The sequence below is a fragment of the Thalassophryne amazonica genome, chromosome 18 (assembly GCF_902500255.1).
Source record: "Thalassophryne amazonica chromosome 18, fThaAma1.1, whole genome shotgun sequence".
NCBI classification, from domain to species: Eukaryota; Metazoa; Chordata; class Actinopteri; order Batrachoidiformes; family Batrachoididae; genus Thalassophryne; species Thalassophryne amazonica.
In genome coordinates this window covers 21,404,374-21,418,868 of record NC_047120.1, presented here as the reverse complement: position 1 = coordinate 21,418,868, position 14,495 = coordinate 21,404,374, and the positions used below count along the sequence as shown (strand labels likewise).

General features: G+C 42.0%; 1 pseudogene; it reads right to left on the bottom strand.

Moving 5' to 3' along the window:
• Positions 1–369: 369 nt before the first annotated feature.
• On the bottom strand, positions 370–520 carry LOC117531631 (annotated as a pseudogene).
• Between the last annotated feature and the right edge of the window lie 13,975 nt (positions 521–14,495).

Sequence of the window (14,495 nt, the reverse complement as noted above, 5' to 3'; positions counted from 1 at the left end):
TTTATATGATGTAATACTATACTATAAGGTCATTTCCATGTTTTTGGGAGGGGGAGGGTGTTGATTTCCCATGCCCCTCATGCTGTTTATCACTGAGCATGACACATATGAACCACATTACAGACTTACAATTTGTTGTTAATAATCTCTTTCTTCACTTTTATGACTATTCCACAAAGTATCTATGGAGGACTTTTTTGTTTTGTAGGTCATGGGCTGGTAGTTTGGAAAAACAACATTGGTTGTATGTGAGTCTATAAGGAAAAATTAAAAGAAGAATGAAGTAAAACGTGGTATGTGGAGGTCAAGAAATTGGCTAAAATATTGTAGACACCTCTGAGAAACTGTCTTGCCCCCATATATTTTTCTGGAATAGCTCTTCTATTTGGCTACCATAAATTATGCAGTTGAGATTCTCACATTTGGGGAATTTACAAAGGTCAGTCAGCTGAAGTGCAATGGCTGAGTCTCACTTTGGTTGAACCACTTCCTTGATCATGGTGGCGCCCTTTCCAGATATCACGATGGCTTAGTGGTTAGCACTGCTGCCTCACAGCAAGAAGGTCATGGGTTCAGTTCCCACTGTGGCCTTTTTATGTGGAGTTTGCATGTTCTCCCCGTGTTTGTGTGGGTTTCCTCCCACATTTAAAGACATGCAGGTTAGGTTTATTGGAAACCTTATAATTGCCCAAGTCTTTCTTGCAAAAGAGCTCTCGATCTTAATGGGACTAACCTGGTTACTAAAATTTGCATGAAATGATACAATGTGTTTTTTTTGTTTACATTTGACATTCTTCTGCTTTCAGCAAGTTCACACAAGAAAGTGATCAGACCAAGAAAAAGCACATCCCATGGCAGGAAATCCATTACAACTTTTCAAGGCAGAATGATGGAAACAGCTGTGGCATTTTTGTTCTGACAGTATGCTCATGAATAAATGTGTGCATTTTGTGGACATATACAGTTTAGAAATTTTTTTTTATATCTATCTATCTATATATATATATATATATATATATATCCCATCCTTCACACGACTCAGAATTATGTCCATATCGTGGAAAGAGGATTGACGAATTCCTCACGGTTGAAAATTTATTTCATCTTGCACCAGGAAAATGGCTTGTGAAGAATTAATAATTATATATATTTCAGAGGATTTTGTGAAGGACTGCTCAACTTATTAGTGAGAGTACTAATCCATAAATTTGTAAATTATGGTGGAAAATAAGTATTTGGTCAATAACAAAAGTTCAACTCAATACTTTGTAACATAATCTTTGTTGACAATGGCAGAGGTCAAAAGTTTCCTGTAAGTCTTCACCAGATTTGCACACACTGTAGCTGGTATTTTGGCCCATTCCTCCATGCAGATCTCCTCTAGATCAATTATGTTTTGGGGCTGTCGCTGAGCAACATGGGCTTTGAACTCCCTCAACAAATTTTATATGGGGTTGACGTCTGGAGACTGGCCTGGCCAATCCAGGACCTTGAAATGCTTTTTATGGAGCGACTCTTCGTTGCCCGAGCGCTGTGTTTGGGATCACTGTCATGCTGGAAGACCCAGCCATGTTGCATCTTCAATGCTCTCACTGATGGAAGGAGGTTTTTCCTTAAAATCTCACGATACTTGGCCACGTTGATTCTTCCATTAACACAGATCAGTCGTCCTGTCCGCTTTGCAAAAAAAAAAACAGCCCCAAAGCATGATGAACACACTGAGTTGAGTTTTTACCAAAAAGTTCTATTGTATAGTTCTCTGTGGTTAGTGTGTAGCCTTTGTTACTTTGGTCCCAGCTCTCTGCAGGTCGTTCATCAGGTCCCTCTGTGTAGTTCTGGGACTTTTGTTCACCGTTCTCATGATCATTTTGACCCCACGGGATGAGATCTTGCATGGAGCCCCAGATTGAGGGAGATTATCTATGGTCTCGTATGTCTTCCATTTTCTTACAGTTGCTCCCACAGTTGATTTATTCACACCAACCTGCTTGACCATTGTAGATTCACTCTTTCCAGCCTGGTGCAGGTCTACAATGTTCTTCCTGGTGTATTTCAACAGCTCTTTGGTCTTGGCCATGGTTGAGTTTGGAGTCTGACAGTTTGAGGCTGTGGATAGGTGTCTTTTATACAGATAAGTTCAAACAGGTGCCATTAATACAGGTAACAGGTGGAGGACAGAAGAGTTTCTTAAAGAAGAAGTTACAGGTCTGTGAGAACCAGAAATCTTGCTTGTTTGTGGGTGACCAAATACTTATTTTCCACCACATTTTACAAATAAATTCTTTAAAAATCCTACAATTTGATTTCCTGGATTTTTTTTCCCCCTCATTTTGTCTCTCATAGTTGAAGTGTACCTATGTTGAAAATTACAGACCTCTCTCATCTTTCTAAGTCAGAGAACTTGCACAATCAGGGACTGACTAAATACTTGTACTTTTTTGCCCCACTGTATGGAGTAACAACAGCAAAAATGGTGACAAAGGTCAATTTCAGTTTGTACAGGGGTCAAAAGTTAAAGTTGCTCCAATTTCAGCAAAAAATGATGCAAATTATTATAATTATTATTCGTAATGTGATGGTTTCCAACATGATTGGAGCATTTTTAAAGTTTGACCTCTGTGTAAATCTTCATTGATCCCTACCTGGCTACAGCTACCACCCTGGGATGTCTATCATACATTTTTGTGTAGGCCTTTATACACTGAGGCTGGATTCTAAGTGTCGTTTTTTTTCCCCCTTAAGTGGTACCAAAAACCTGCTTGGCCCAAGAAGTTTTTAGCTAAAACATCTGTTTCAATTATTTGTCATTTTTGGATTCAGCAATACATGTGATTTAAAATTTATGTTCTGATAGCTTATTTGCATAGAACAAATGAGCAAATGGTTATGATTGTTTAATAACCTGACTGATAATTGCATTTTTTATTAAGATTGTTTAATAATCTGACTAATAGTTGCATTTTTTAATTACAGTTACAAAAAACTGAAGTATTGTATGCAATAATATATATTTTTTATGCATTTGCAGAATGTTGGGGCCCTACTTGCAGGTGGTAGTCCATGTGTGATGAGGCAGACACATGCTGCATTTCAGAAACTATGTTCTGCGTCAACTCATGATATAGTCCAGAAAATCTGATCATATGTGAGATTTGCCATTCAGCGAAAAATGGGTGGAATAGGATTCCTGCCACAGATGGTGTCACTGGTGCTGTGCACATGTGAAAACAATAAAGACGTCAGAGCCTTTCACTTGTGTAATTTGTAAATAGTGAATGAAACTGAACTGTGTATTTCATTTTTTTGTTTCATGTTTTTTTAAATGGACATTTCCAGTTCCAAAGTAATGTGATTTATGTGTGTGATTTCCAAAACAATAAAATAATTTTGAAGGTGTAACACAAGATGTATGTTTAGTTCATTGTAGTGCACTTGTCTAATTTTTCCATATTCCTTCTTTCTCAGAGTCTTTTTCTCACAACAAGCATGACAGCTTGTTTTTTTGTCCTTATTAAAACATTTTCTCACAGACATACGGACTCTGTTCGTTCATTCATTTAATCTTTATTTTCGTTTGATAATATTGTTTGGTGTGGGCGTCTCACGCCTTTGCGCTTTGCTGTGAGGACTTTCAGAAGTGGAGGGGGGTTGGCTCCACATATACAATCATCAGTTTCCCCCCACAGAAATTTTTTAATGGAGCAGATAATGACTGTATTTGTTAATTTGGGGTAATTGTAATGATGCACCATTATTTACATCACTATGGTGTACATTAGGCTGTAACACGCAGTTATTTACACCCCCGTGGTGTAAATAAGAACACAATAGGGCATTATTCACACCACTATGGTGTATATAGGAGGTTGGGTTGGATTAGGGAGCGTGCGCGGGGGTGTATTTATTTAGTAACTCGGGACCGCGCACTTCTGCATTCACAAAACACCTCAAAAGGTGCAGAAAAGTACTTACTTTTGTCATATTTGTCAGTTTGGGTAAACAGTCGGAATAATCTCAATATAAACAAAACTTAAAGACATTTATTTAAGAAAGCTTTCTATTCAATTTTAGTACACCTGCTGTTTTTTTTAATTAATTAATTTTGCCTTGTGTCTCTTTTTAATTAAGTCTGTACTGTAGCACTTTGAGATTGCTTAAATGTAAAGTGCATTCTAATAAAATTTATCATTATTTACTCAATGAAGTGTTCGCGAGACAAAAACAAACGTGTTTTCGTCATGGTAAGTGGTCAGAACTGTTATCTCGACCACCAGCTAGCTCTGGCACAATGTGAAATGAATAACGAATAATTTATAGATTCTTAAGGATACCCATCCCACTTGCAATCACTGATCAAAATTAAATACTTTGGCAAAGGTGAAATTAACATTATCTGTTGGGTCCACTTGGCAGTAACATGTCTAATGTGGTCATGTTTATTTACCTTATCAGCTGTAGCCATCTACTTTTTCTTCGCCATCAGTCGAAACCTATAGAAAGACAAATCCAGCGAAGTTTCAGGTTGACTAGTGCACATGGGCACACAACACTGTGGCATTCTTTCACTGTTTACACTGTGCAGCTAGAATCGATGGGTGCAGAGAAAAACGTGTTTAGTTGGTTTGGGTCCGGAAAGAAAATTTATCATTTGACGCGTTACGTCAGACTTTGCAACTGGTGAAGCTACAGCATTTAATCGGCGCAGCCACAGAACCACTTCCTAAATTTGTGTCAAAACAAAAGCTCTGTAGCGTTTCATACTAGCACAATAATTGACATGACCAACAGCCAATGACAATTGGGGTCACATACAGGGTGGCCAATCAAGTTGCAGGAAGAGTGGGCGGGCCGCTCCCGCCCCTGCGATGTGACTGGCTCCTCTGTAGCCCGAAAACCGGCTGACGTCAGCATCTTGGCCACCTACCAATCACAGGCTAGGAAAGAGAGACCAGTATCTGGCCCAATAAGTGAAGAGCACATCTCGGGCCACGTGGTGCATTATGGGTACGCTAAATTTTTTGGCTACCAATCCACATGCAAAGACGGTGGAAAGTAGCGAGGAGTGCTATGATTTGGACCATTTCAACCGCTGGAAAGTTGACGATTTAAAGCGTTTTTGTAAGCTTCGTGGATTGTCTGTTACAACCAGGACTACGTACGGCGGTGGACAGAAACGGAAAGAAGAGCTGGCTGCCCTTGCATATGCTGCATCGGTACAGAAACTACCGTTGGTGCTGACAAAGGCGGAAGAGAGAACTGCTGTCGAAAATGACGACCAGTCCTTGATGATAGTTGGAGACAAACAAATTTCTGACCCCTTGAAGGCAACTGACAGATGGTTAGATGAAGTCCAGGGTCTGAAACTGTGGATAGTGCAGAATATTTCCTAAGCAGGGATGAGAAATCGCTACTCCACCGGCTTCGTAATGACTACAAGGATGGTGGGTCTCGCATATAACTTCTTTGGTGTCACGTTTGTTTCAAAGTTGACAGACATACAATGATATGTGCATGCATGCGGTTCATTTATAGAACATATCAATATTACGCGCCATGTCATTCATGGCGCAACAGTACAGTCATAAGCAGATGCATGAAAACAGCGCTATCAACCACATTATAATTCGGCACGGTTTCAGGATATTGACAAAATAAACGTGTGCAAGAAACTTGCAGTTTTAGTCCATCTTTTACGTCCGTCTGGATCTGTGGGGAAATTGTGTAGAATGAACAGAGGCTTACAACCACATTTCTTCTTCGTTCCGTCTTTGGGTGGACTCGGCGGAGCCTTGCAATCTCAGCCAACTTTCAAGCCTATGAATTCCATTCAAGCATTTTGCACCTGTCATTATTGTATGCATCGCTTAAGGCCTTTGAAACAATCCCTGTAAGCCTTAACTTTCATAGTCTGCTAATGCTACCATATATGAAATTCAATGGTAGCGGTGTGAGTTTGGTAGCTGGAATTTTTGCCTCCGTTTGACCCACACATGCGTGGATGCATTGCGCACTTTGCTTATTCAGGGCCGGTTGTCGGCTGGCTCCTCGGTGTGCGGACCTCTCTATCCTATTCTACTGACTACAAGGTTGGAATCGTCCATTTTATCTTAGTTATCTGTGCATTACTTTTGTTAGCCTTTAAATGCAACAGCTACAGAGTTTAGCTCATTAATTTGCTGCTGTGTGAATCCTAGGAGTGGTTAACTTCTTGTTAGCGCGTAGCTTGTGCTAACTTTCACTCCTCACTTGTTCCACCCTGCTCAGAGTGCCGCTCTCATTGGACCGACGTCCACTTTTAGCTTGTCATAAGCTATTTTCAGGAGAGGCAGCCGGTCTGCTCCGTGTCAGCCTGATCCCGTCAGATCTCAGAAGCTAAGCAGAGCAGGATCTGGTTAGTACTTGGATGGGAGACCTCTTTGGAACACCAGCGGCTGTGTGTGTTTGTCCAGGTAAAACTGGACAGCGTCAGGAAGGGCATCCGGCGTAAAACTTGTGCCAATTACCAATGCGGATCTGGCACACACACACACTGAGGAAAATAAGTATTTGAACACCCTGCAATTTTGCAAGTTCTCCCACTTAGAAATCATGGAGGGGTCTGAAATTTTCATCGCGGCTACATGCCCATTGTGAGAGACAATCTAAAAAAAAAAACAAAAACCCGGAAATCACAATGCATAATTTTTTAATAATTTACTTGTATGTTACTGCTGCAAATAAGTATTTGAACACCTGTGAAAAATCAATGTTAATATTTGGTACAGTAGCCTTTGTTTGCAATTACAGATGTCAAACGTTTGCTGTAGTTTTTCACCAGGTTTGCACACACTGCAGCAGGGATTTTGGCCCATTCCTCCACACAGATCTTCTTTAGATCAGCCAGGTTACTGGGCTGTTGCTGAGAAACACAGAGTTTGAGCTCCCTCCAAAGATTTTCTATTGGGTTTAGGTCTGGAGACTGGCTAGGCCACTCCAGAACCTTGATATGCTTCTTAAGGAGCCACTCCTTGGTTATCCTGGCTGTGTGCTTCTGGTCATTGTCATGTTGGAAGACCCATCCATGACCCATCTTCAGTGCTCTAACTGAGGGAAGGAGGTTGTTCCCCAAAATCTCGCAATACATGGTCCCGGTCATCCTCTCCTTAATACAGTGCAGTCGTCCTGTCCCATGTGCAGAAAAACACCCCCAAAGCATGATCCTTCTGTGATAGGTTAGAAGGGTAACACGCCTTTAAAAACTATGCTCAGCACCAATAAATAGTGATTAGCTCTCTGCCAATAAACAATGATAACTCATAAGGTGATTTCCTATTAAAAACAGTAGGGAAAACAATGATAACTCATAAGGTGATGTCATATTAAAAATAGTACGGAATAGAAATAGTTAAAAATAGGAAAGTGCTTAAAATGTTAAAAAGGTTTGTAATAAATATACATTTACATAAATCCTTCAGAACAATATAAATACAGTTAAGAGTTGGTTAAAAGTATGTTATTCTTTATTTTTTCTAAATGTTTTGTAATTCTATTCAAAGGAATTGTGACCGCATTCTCGGAAATCGTCTAGTAATCCTGGGATCCTTTATTTTTGCAACTTGTAATGTCTTCCCACACCACTGGAGGGATTTCGCGGGGTTTCTCCTCATTGCAATAAACCTCTGCGTGAAAGAAACAACCAGAAATAACTCTCGTGATTATTTCCTCATATTTTCAGAGGTACTGCAGCACATTACCCCATATTCAGGGGTACAACATTTGGAGGCACCGCTGGGATTGCCGCTTAGATGTCCGATGTCCACAGCCTGTACGTCGTAGTCTGAGCCTGCTAAATCCCCCACATCACCCAGGCAGCCTACAGTGAGGAAGGTGTTGCTGTTAAGGAGAGCTGGCAGCTGTGTTTCAGTCCATGCGTCCTGAGGCCGACCAGAGATCATCAGGAGCTGCACAGACCCCACAGCTTGGCCTCCCCTGTACCTGCAAAAGTTCCTCCTGTCTACTGCCAAGATGTCAGTGCTGGAACAGCAACGAGAACAAATCGTGCATGAAGTGCACACCTTGCCTAAAGAGCAGTTAGTGTCCATCTGTGACTTTCTTGGTATAGCAGGGAAAATAAAGGCTGACACGAAAACACGCCTGTCCCTGCTGACGCACATCCAGATGCATATTGAAAGAGAGGAAATGAAAGAATTGGAGGATGAAGGGATGTCTGAACTATTGTCACTGAAGGATAAGATTGCTGAAATAATAAATGTTGAAAATGACTTACCTGAAGAAAATGTAAATGAAAGAGAAGACTCAGGGCGAACAGACCAGCCAACTACTACTTCACTGGTAACAGAGACAGTTAATACAGTGAGCAGCACAGTGGCGAATATTCAGTCCCAAACAAGTAACCGCCCTGTGAGTAGTGTGCCCAGTCAGCAGCAACCAGGCACCTATTGGCACAAAGATTTCAAAATATCAGGCCAAATAGGCGAGCCAGTCCAGAAGGATAAACTGACATTTTCCAGTTTTGCCCATCAGATCGAAAATGGACTGAGCAGAGGCTACTCGGAGCTTGACATTGTAGATGCTGTCATCAGGGCTATCTTGCCAGGTCTACAACTGCGCAGCTACCTGGAGGGGAAAGCCCAGCTCACTTTGCCAACTCTACGCTGCATTCTTCGCTCTCATTTCCAGGAGAAGAGTGCCACCGAACTCTACAAACAACTTGCTTCAGAGGTACAGAACCCTAAAGAGACTGCCCAGAATTTCCTGATGAGGGTCCTCGATTTAAAGCAGAAAGTCTTATTTGCATCACAGGAGTCAGAGTCAGGTCTTAAGTATGACCCAGCACTAGTTCAGCGTATGTGCTTGCACACCATACTGACAGGCCTTCAGAGTGACAGTGTCAGGATAGACATGCAGCCACTGCTCTTAGACTGTGATACTCCCGATGAGCTCCTGCTAGAAAGATTAAACATAGCTTGTGCTAATGAAGCAGAGAGGAAGCACAAGAAAAGGTGTTTAGCCTCACAGTCAGTCACTAGTGTGAGTGCAGTTCAGTCAGAGGATGCCAGACCTGTTAAAAATTCAGTAAAGGAAGTTAAAGCTAAAATCCCTCCTGAACTAGTCACAGAACTAGCAGATCTTAAGACAGACGTAGCCTCCCTGTAAGGTCTCAGTGCAGAGATAGCTCAAATTAAAGAGACACTACAACAGCCAGTGTCTAGTGCTCAGTTATACGCTCAGCCACCAGTTATGCAGTATGACCGGGACCCGCAGCAGTTTCACTTCTATCAGGGCCCCCGCCAAAGACCATCACCCCTCAGTATCCACCACAGCACTACCAAGGTCACCCAGCTCGTCCAGAAAGGAGGTGCCACGCCTGCCAGCAGTCCGTAGCTAATGAGCGCTGCACCCACTGCTTCTTCTGTGGGAGTGAGGAACACTTCCAAGCTGGATGCAAAAACAGAGGCACAAAACCACCTCGAGAGAGACATTTAAACAGGCAATGGTTACCACTGAGGGACGAGTGTTAACCATCGCTCACAGCAACATGTCCCAACAATGTGCCCACTGCAAACAAGAAAATCCAGACATGAGCTTGAGACAGTGTTCAGTGTGTAAAAAGACATTTTATTGTTCTAAACCATGTCAGCAGCAACACTGGATTGAACATAAGAGACAATGCAACAAGTCTAAGATAAACAATGAAAATGAGATGGTCCACATCCCACTGCCACTGGCCCAGGTGAACACCCCTCACAAGGTCACATCTCTGGTGGGCAGACAGTGTTTGGTGGAGTGTCTCCTGGATGGCCACTGACTTCAGGCTTTGTGGGACTCAGGCTCACAAGTGTCAATCATTGACGAGAGATGGATAGAGGACTACTTGTCACACCTAAAGCTGAGAGATATTGCCGAGATTATGGACTCCACTGAACTGAGCCTCACTGCAGCCAATGGGACCAGCATGCCATACCTCGGGTGGATCGAGACTACATTCCAACTTGTTTCTGGGGCAGAACCACCTGAGAAAATGATCATTCCCATGTTGGTAATGAAAGGTTGTTACCTGTCGCACCCCATTATAGGTTACAATGTCATTGAATGCATCTTGAATAAGACTGAAAAAGCTAAAGTATTCAGTACAGTGAGAAAAGCATTCCCCAGCCTCAAAAGAAACAAGGTGAAAGCTTTCATTCAGGCTGTCAGTGCGAATACAGCAGATGAGTTTCAAGTGAAAACAAAAAAGGACTGTATTACTGTTCCTAAACAAAGTCATATCCAAGTGGAGTGCTGTGTAGCAGCACAGCCATTTAAACAAGACATGACTATGTTATTTGAGCCAGATTTAAACCCTCAGTGGCCAGACAATCTTGAGTTCTTCGACACTCTGGTCAAAGTTAAAAAGGGCACTTTACCTGTCATAACTGTGGATGTCTCTAACCCCACTGACCACGACATTGTTCTGGTAGGTCGTACTTTCGTTGGAACGGTACAGACTATAACAGCTGTTTTACCTGCCCAGATGTTTGAAAAAGCCACTGTAGCTACAATTGATCCCACCAGCACACAGCCTTCATCTCGCTCTAATGAGAAGTGGGATCCTCCTGTACATCTTGGCCACCTCAGTGAAGAACAGAGGGTCATAGTTAAGCAGATGCTCAGAGAAGAAGGTGACTCTTTCTCTAAAACAGACAATGACATAGGCTGCATTGAAAACTTGCAAATGACTATTTCACTCAAGGACAATGAGCCTGTCAAACGCACATATATGTCAGTACCACGCCCCCTCCATCAGGAGATGAAAAGTTACCTACATGATCTAATCGCACAAGGCTGGGTCAGAAAGTCAAACTCCTCATACTCCTCACCAGTCGTGTGCATTAGAAAAAAGGATGGCACTTTGAGACTGTGTATAGATTATAGAGACTTGAATAGAAAAACCCATCCAGACCGCCAGCCCATCCCACGTGTCCAGGACATTATGGACAGTTTAGGTGGTAACTCCTGGTTCTCAGTATTAGATCAGGGAAAAGCATACCACCAGGGGTTCATGTCAGAGGAAAGCCGCCCACTCACTGCTTTTGTGACCCCCTGGTGATTGTATGAGTGGATACGCAACCCCTTTGGACTAATGAATGCCCCTGCAGCATTTCAACGCTGTATGGAGGAGTGCTTGGAGGGACTTTGCGACAACATATGCATCCCCTACCTGGACGACACACTTGTCTACAGCAAAACTTTCAAAGATCATGTGGAGGATGTGAGAAAAGTCCTCCAGCGGCTAAGAGACTTTGGTATTAAACTTAAGTCAAGTAAGTGTGACATTTTTAAACCTGAAGTGCGCTACTTGGGTAGAATAGTGTCAGCAGAGGGCAGCAAAGTTGATCCTGCTGATTTTGAAGCTGTAAGAGCACTCAAGGACATTAAACCGCAAACTGTTGGTCAGCTCAGAAACATGTTAGGCCTTCTATCATACTACAGTCAATACATAAAGGACTTTTCCAGAAAAGTAAACTGTCTATATGAACTGTTAAAAGCAGACAAGGACAATGAAAACTTGACCGCAAAAGAAGACAAGTCCCGTTGTGCCCTCATCCACACAAATAATGTGGACTGACAAACACCAAAGTGCACTCGAGGAACTAATTGACTGTTTGATGAACCCACCAGTGCTCGGCTTTCCAGATTTCACCCAGCCATTTATTGTACACACTGACGCCTCACACGAGGGACTCGGTGCAGTGCTGTACCAGCAGTGATGCCGGTAACGCGTTACTCTAATCTAACCACTTTTTTTAGTAACGAGTAATCTAACGCGTTAATCTTTCCAAATCAGTAATCAGATTAAAGTTACTTCTCCATGTCACTGTGCGTTACTATTATTTTTCATTGTGGGTCGATAGCAGCATTAAACTTGGTCTGTGGGCAGGAGGTCGGGGTTCGACTGAACTGCCCACTTTAAGTGAGCTGTGAGCTTTTCATCCACGTTTTTTTGCAGCTGCTCGACTCGTCGTCTCCTCTTAAAGCACGGTGATCAGCACACCTGCACTGAGCTTTACAAAGACATTTTTATACTTTTTTTCCTCCTTTATTTAGAATTCTGAGCTGAGCCGCTCCGTATCTGCACGTTAAAACAGCTGATCCTCCGCGACGCGTCAACAACTAACACTATTTTCCACTCAAATGCACCTAAACTCTCTTTCTGAGGACCACATGATGTGAAAACGCAATAAAACTTTCTTACCTGTAAATCTGGTCACGTTTTCTGCATAAATAAATGTTATCCATTCTTTGTGCTCAAACGCCAAAGTAGGGGCGAATCCAGATGGAATGAGGGCGTGGGGGAGGGATGTGCCCCCCCACAACACCCCTAGATTAAAGGTTCAGTTTTGAAGCCTTTTTTTACTACAACTAATACTACTTAAAATAATATTAATTTCGACAAGTAAAATATTTAGAGAGAATTTAAATGTTAGAAAAATGCTAGAATGAATTTAATAGTTACATTTATAAACAATGTAGGTTCGAAATTGCAAGTTTTACTGTTACAGTGCTGTCAACAGTTAAATATGAGGTCAAGAAAGAGGTCTTTATTTTACTTTTTATAAAACAAGTATTTATTTTCATTGAAGTCAAGAAAGGGTGACTATAAAGTAAGTTTTGGCAAAACAAGTATTGTCATGTTGAGGTGGCAGAGGGTTGTTGTCGGCAGCTGGGAAAAGTAACTAAAAAAGTAACTAGTAATCTAACTTAGTTACTTTACTGATTACTCAATTGTAAAAGTAACTAAGTTACTTTTTCAAGGAGTAATCAGTAATTGGATTACTTTTTCAAAGTAACTGTGGCAACACTGTGTACCAGAGACAAAATGATAAGCTGCGAGTTATTGCTTATGGCTCGCACACATTAACAGCAGCTGAGAACAACTACCACTTTCATGCAGGCAAGCTAGAGTTTTTAGCTTTAAAGTAGGCGATCACAGACAAATTTCGAGACTACTTATATTATGCCCCGTCATTCACTGTGTTTAGTGACAACAACCCATTAACTTATATTTTTTCCACTGCCAAACTGAATGCAACAACATCAAGATGGGTCGCAGAGCTCGCTGACTTTCATTTCACTATTAAGTACAAACCAGGAAAAGAAAATGGTGATGCTGATGCTTTGTCAAGAATGCCCCTTGATGTAGAGACTCTAATGAAAGACTGTTCTGAGGAACTCCCTCCTGACTCTATTGCAGCTGCTATCCAGGCCATAGAGGCACAAAAGGAGACCCCTGCCACATGGTCAGTGTTGGCCACAGCTTTGTCAGTCACAGCACAAGGTGTGTCAGCCGAAGCATCACTCGCACCCATCCCAAAAGAACAGCTAAGCCAAGCACAAAAGACTGATCCTGTTATTGGCCCTGTATTACAGCGCAAAATGTCAGATTCAAAGCCACTGACTAGAGAGCTAAGAACTTGCAGTCCAAAAACAAAATGCTTATTCAGAGAATGGGACAAGCTAGTACTAGATAGTGATGGCATTCTGTACAGAACCACTTCTGTCCACAAACAGCTGGTACTGCCAGAACACTTTAAGAAAACAGTGCTTGAAGAACTGCACAATAACATGGGTCATCAAGGTGTCGACCGCACCGTGTCTTTAGTACGTGACCGTTTCTTTTGGCCTTACATGTAGACAGACATTGAATATTATGTGAACAGTGTGTGTTCCTGTGTCAAACAGAAAAAACCCAGTCGCGATTCAAGAGCCCCTTTGACCAACATTGTAACAACACAGCCTTTTGTACTTGTGTGTATAGACTTTCTTCATCTTGACAAATGCAAAGGTGGTTTTGAATATATTTTAGTGATTGTTGATCACTTCACATGCTTTGCACAAGCCTATGCCACTACTTCAAAGTCAGGGAAAACTGCTGCAAACCTCATTTTCAATGACTATGCCCTGAGATTTGGTTTTCCTTGTCGCATTCACCATGACCAAGACGGTGAATTTGAAAATCAGTTATTCACTCAGCTTAAGAAACTCAGTGGCATGGCCGGCTCAAGAACAACTCCCTATCACCCGATGGGGAATGGTCAAGTCGAGCGCATGAACAGGACATTGTTACAAATGCTTAAGACACTCACTGAAACAAAAGTCAAACTGGAAGGACTCTATCAACAAGCTGGTGTACTCCTACAACTGTACTCGTTGTGATGTGACTGGTTACTCTCCATTTTATCTACTGTTCGGGCACTCACCCAGATTGCCAGTAGATATGCTCTTTGGACTGTATTCAGATTCTGGTTTTAGTGACCACAAAGACTATGTTGAAAAATGGAGAAAGGGCATGGATGAAGCATATGCCATTGCAAATGAGAATGCCAAGAAAACAGCTGACAAAAGCAAACGACATTATGACACAAAAGTAAGGAGTTCTGTATTACAGCCTGGCGAGAGAGTCTTGGTCAATAACCTGACTCCAAGGGGAGGCCCAGGGAAACTCAGAGACTATT